Below are 6,000 nucleotides of genomic sequence, written 5' to 3'. Positions count from 1 at the left end.
TAAAAATTCCAAAATCAAAACTATGCAAAACACACATGTAAAGAAGTGTCATTCATTCCTCACTCCTTTCTCCTTATCTACAAATCACCATCTGTTGGTAACTAATTTCTTATTATAATACCTTTCTAGTTTTCATTTGCAAAATTAAGGACTATATATGTATAAACAAACATGCGTACATGCATAGTTCCTCTTAATTTCTGACATTAAAAAGCATGCTACGGCTTCCCTGGTGGTGCAGTGGTTGAGAGTCCGCCTGCCGATTCAGGGGACATGGGTTCGTGTCCCTGTCCAGAAGGATCCCACATGCCGCAGAGCGGCTAAGCCCGTGAGCCATGGCCGCTGAGCCTGCGCTTCTGGAGCCTGTGCTCCACAACGGGAGAGGCCACAACAGTGAGAGGCCCGCGTACTGAAAAAAAAAAAAAAAAAAAAAGCATGCTAACTTTACTTTTTAAAACAAAAACAACAGTATATGCTGAAAATCACAAATAATAATTCATACACATCACGCTCTTTTTTTGTATAGCTTCATAATATAACATCTCAAGTATGGGATTCAGGTTATTTTTGATGTTTTGCAATTAAAAATAATGCTACAATTTTTAAAAAAAGAAAACTGATGTCAAAACATTAAGGGCTCAACTGAGATAGGTATAGACAAAATTTTTAATTTTAGTTTAATAAACTTTTAATTTATTGTGCTGTCTTGACTCAGTTTTGAGGCCCTGGCTAGAGACTAGACAGCTCCCCTTCTTGAACAACTGATTAAGTCCACACCTCAACCACTTTCCTTATCAGGCTCACACACTCTGGGGCCACTATACACTTATCCTAATCTCTACCAGGCCAGGTACCAGACAACTAGGGGACAAGCCCATGCCCCAGGGCCCACCAAACTTATTAAAATTAGCCAATCCATATAGAGCCCGGGAAACCTAGCTAACCCCACCCTGCTTGCCATACATTACCTGCACCTACAGCTCAAGCTTGCTGTTACATTGTCTCCAGGTATAACCCACTGTGCCATCCTGCCTGGCAGCCTTCCCTCCTTCGGAGCTGTAAGTAACAGAAAGTTCTGCCTTTCAGTGTGTTGTGCCCCACCACCAAAGGAATCTTTAAATCTTATAAAATATAGTTCTACATAGGCTTTAATTACCATTTAATATATTAAAGCTGCCAAGTTTAAAAATTACTTTTTCTAAAGCTTTTGTATTTTTAGGCAGAAAATACAAATTATACTTAATCCTTGATGAATATTCAATCTAATGTTATTTCCCCTAAACATACAATGGAATTGATAGGCCTGGTTAACTAAAAGTTGCTTTAAATATTTTTAAATATATGAATTATAAATTTAGTTTATTGGAGTCTCTCAAATATTTCAAATGCCTGACATGTTAGTCTTTTACACACTTGACAAGTTAAAGGCCAGGGTAGGGGTGGGGGGAAGACTTTTCTAATAATTAAAGTAACTCTGGTAAAAGTAATAAATCAAATGTATGCATTAGTAAATTATGTTCTCTTAAATGTTTAAACACTGTAGAAACTTAAGAAAGTTCTCTTATACCTTTGAAATAAAATGGCTCATATATAATATTCTAAAATGTCAAGTTCTATTAACTGTTTTGAGCACCTTAAAAATAATATTTCATAGATTATTCCAATGGTTAAAGTATTCCTAAACTCAATACAAACATGTTAATACTGTAGATTTTATTAATTTCAACTTTACTGTTTTCACTGTTTTGCATAGTCGCTGACTAAAATAGAGAGTAGGGACATATGATCTCGTTGGGCTGAGGTTACTGTATCAGAAGATCAGGGTCAAGGTTGAAATGTCAATTAAAGAATTTGAGGGCTTCCCTGGTGGCGCAGTGGTTGAGATTCCGCCTGCCGATGCAGGGGACACGCGTTCGTGCCCCGGTCCGGGAAGATCCCACATGCTGCGGAGCAGCTGGGCCTGTGAGCCATGGCCGCTGAGCCTGCGCGTCCGGAGCCTGTGCTCCACAATGGGAGAGGCCATAACAGTGAGAAGCCCGCATACTGCCAAAAAAAAAAAAAAAGAATCTGAGAGAGGAGCAGGGACATAGTTAGGTATTACCCAGGGCCAGGGAGCCTCCTCATGAGCCAAAGGTCAACATGTGGGTGTGTCCTTGAAGCAATGGAACTTTTCAAGCTCACACCATTTTGTACAACCTTGTACATTATGTGTATCTTTCCCCAGTTTTTAATGTTAATCTCTTTTACAACTTTTAATTGTCTGATTTGTTAGTCGATACTCCCTCTACAGGCTAATATTCTTCACCACTTGACTAAATTTATCTCTTTATTGCATGGTTGGAGTCTGCATGTTTTTATACTTTACGTATCTTGTTCATTATCGATAACCCTATTGTCATTTTATTGACTATTCCCTACCTGATTAACACAATCAATTTGATACTTATTTTAGAATATTACCTCTAGGGTTGCATCGAACTCACGATCTGTAGCTCACCTACATACACCCTTCCGTCTCTGTGGTTTGGGCTAGCAGGTGCCAGGATACAGTCATCGTACGGGAGTCTCCACTGTACCTTGGAGTTCCTGCCTGCAGTTCATCCATCTTATCCAAACATCCCCTCAATACCATGCATCTTATACCTCTTGAAAAGACATAAATCCATTGAAAGTATGGAGCTCTTGCCTTGGGAAATTTTGCCTATTTTATTCTTTGCTTCTGTCATGCCAACATTTGTTTTAATCTTTTAATTTGTTGTAAATATGTGTTCTAAACATAACTCTTTCTTTAAAAAAAAAAAGGAGTAAACAGATCTTTTATGGCACCATTGGGCAGGATAAGGCAGGTGGGCAAGATGTGAAATTAGAGGTGCTTAGTGATAATTTTCTGAAAGTGGAGATGAAAGGCTTGAAATATGACAGTGCTATCCTAGTAAAGGTCAGCACGAGGTAGGTGAATTCCTCCAAAGCCTTCCTTGACCCAGGCTGTTCTATGTGTCCTTTGTTGGTGTGACTTTAACATCTAGTTAGGTTTCTCTTGTTGCCTTTGCCTCACTGCTTTATAACTGTCTGCGGTTGAATAGTATTGTTGTGAGAAGCAAAAACGTTGAGACCTGGGTAGAGGTGATGTTAATGTGAACACATGATGTTTAAGCTTCAGGACACTCCACTTGCTTGAACCCAATTCCAAGATCCTGGAAAGGCCCTAGAAATGTCTTCAGGTGGACATATGTTTACATAAAATTTACAAAAGATATTTAACCACAATTATACTTTGACATCTCACTATCATCAGGTTTCCTGTGTCAGATGTTGTTAGAGAGGCTGCAGGTATTTTGAGATCCAGATGAGGGAATGTTGAATTTTAGTTTGGGTTTAATGGGATATATTTATGTGGTTCACAGTCATTTCTGTATATTGATAATTTATTGCTAGCCATTATGGTAGCATCCACTATGCCAAAACAAACATGCAGAGCCCAAAGTCTTATCAAAATGCAAAAATGTTCTAACAGCTCCCAGCTCTGGAAACTGGTAGACTGTGGAAGAGAGACTGAAATGTAGAGACAGAGCAGACTGTCAGAAAAAAATTTCAATCACCAAATATATAAAATTGTAGACAGAGAATTTGGTTCTCATCCTAGTCAAGACAGAAATTTTTTTCACTTAGGAATAGATCTGATAGTACTTTATATACAATTAAAACCACATCATATTTTTTGATGGGAATAATACAAAATTAAATTTATGAGAATCCTGCTTGTAAGGCACAAGTGTGAAGCAGAACTTCAAATGTGTGTGAAGTTTTATGCATCCCATTATCAATAATAAAAAAATTTAATCAACCAGGCTGGAAGCCTAAATTATCTTTCTATTCTCTCTATAGAAAATGATATACTTTTTGTCATATGAAGAGGTAATTGAAGGTTATGAAACAAAAATGTAAGGAAAAGGTATTACAGAGTTGTATCAGGCAGTTTAATATAAAATACTATATTAGTTTCTGGATTTTGTGATGTTTTGGTATTTGCTAAATTTTTTAATGTTTGTTATGACTTTTTTGTCCTGCGTACATATTCACCTTAGTAACTAATTTTTATTATTAATTTTGTATTCTTTTTTGTGAAAAAATTAAATTTACCATTTTAAGTGTACAGTTCTGTGGCATTAAGTACATCGCATTATTGTACAACTGTCACCACCGTATCCATCTCCAGACCTTTTTCATCTTCTCAACCTGAAACTCCATATCCATTAAACAGTAACTCCCCAATTGCTCTTCTCTCAGCCCCTGGTACCACTATTGTACTTTCCAGCTCTGTGAATTTGACTATTCTATGTACCTCTTATTAGTGGAATTATATTTGTATTATTCCTTTGTCCTTTTGTGTCTGGCTTTTTTCACTTAGCATAGTCTTCAAGGTTCACCTATATTGTATCATTCCTTTTAAAGGATGAATAATAATCTATTGTACGTATATACTATGTTTTGCTTATCCATTCACCTGTCAACAGACATGTGGGTTGTTTCTACCTTTCGGCTATTGTGAATAAAGCTGCTATGAACATGGGTGTACAAATATCTGTTCAAGTTCCTGCTTTCAATTCTTTTAGGTTTATACCCAGAAGTGGAATTGCTAGATCATATGGTAGCTCTATATTTAATATTTTAGGAACCACCATACCATTTTCTACAGTGGCTGCACATTTTATATTCCCACAAACAATGCACAGAGGTTCCAATTTCTCTACATCATTGCCAACACTTGTTATTTTCTGTTCTTTTGGTTTTGTTTTGCTTGGCTTTTGATAATAGCCAACTAATGGGTATGAAGGGTATTCCATATTACAGAGGGTCCCCAAAACTTGGGTCTTCCTTGGACTCAGGTCTGAATTTCAGTTCCACCATGGTATATGGTCCATTTACTCAATTTGTCTATGATTTTTGTTTCCTCATTTATAAAATGAGGGTAATAATAAGCCAGCCTCTAGAATTGTTTTGAAGATTTGGTGAAGTAATATATGTGACACCATTAACACAGTGCCTACACTTAGAAAGTAGCAGTACTTTTACTATTATTTATTTACACATCTTTCTCCTGTACTATATTTGAGCTCCTCACTCATATTTTTATCTATAAAACCTAGCTTGGGGCCTGACGCACAGTCAGCATTTAACAAATATTTCATGGTTGAGCTTATATTAGTCTGTAGAACACAGGTCACAATTCTTTTAGCCACTGTGAATATAGGAGTTCAAAAGTTCCTTAATTCAGAACTGAAAGTACATATCAGAATTTTGCTGCTCTGTAATTCACTCTATGCAATTAAGGTCTTATCAGTATAGTAAACTCTGTATTGTTCTCCTTCTCTAATGCTCACTCATGCTCAGCAAATAGTTTTATTTTTCTCATAAAGTTATAAGTCAAAGAGCCTCTCTGGGTATTACTTTGTACAAATATTTGTCCTGGGTGGACTCTACCTGACTATTGCTCACAAGATTTTGGTGCCCCAAGGGCAGATGAGATCAGTAGCATGTGTTTTAGGGTATCACCTCAGCTGAGCTGATTTCTGCTTAGGTGCACTATATGTGACACAAAAGCCTACAAGATTTGGGGATCCCATTCGTAGGTGGGCCTTAGGGTTCAAAAAAACCCTAAAACTGTATTTGAAATTGAGGAGGGTATGTGAGTCTGAGAATATGTGCAGACATAGTTAGAACTTTTATCAGAATCTCAAAGGAGTTCATGACCAAAAAGGATTAAAAATGACAAATCTAGAAGGCCTGGGGCACCTGACCCATTATCAAGTCAGAGTCTGAAGTTTAGGGAAAAAAATAGAGCTCTTTATACAAATTGTGATTTAGGTTCAGGCCTTAGGCAAGATAGGACTAAGTCACTCCCAGCCCCAAGTGTCATTGAAACTGGAGGCATAATTTAAATCTCCTTTAAACTTCCTCTACCTACACGTGGGATTGGTCCAGAGCCTGTAGATTGATGCT

The 6,000-nt window shown here is 37.2% G+C and overlaps 1 protein-coding gene across 1 annotated transcript in view; it reads left to right on the top strand.

Moving 5' to 3' along the window:
- The first annotated feature begins 938 nt into the window (after nucleotides 1-938).
- CA1 (carbonic anhydrase 1) overlaps nucleotides 939-6,000 on the top strand; it is a 46,926-nt gene continuing 41,864 nt past the window's right edge. The window contains exon 1 of the mRNA XM_030839236.2: nucleotides 939-1,058. The gene's annotated coding sequence lies outside the window, so the exon portion shown is untranslated. The remainder of the gene's footprint in view (nucleotides 1,059-6,000) is intronic.

Source organism: Globicephala melas, chromosome 17, assembly GCF_963455315.2.
Source record: "Globicephala melas chromosome 17, mGloMel1.2, whole genome shotgun sequence".
Lineage (NCBI taxonomy): Eukaryota > Metazoa > Chordata > Mammalia > Artiodactyla > Delphinidae > Globicephala > Globicephala melas.
This window is presented reverse-complemented; position numbering and strand designations above follow the sequence as displayed.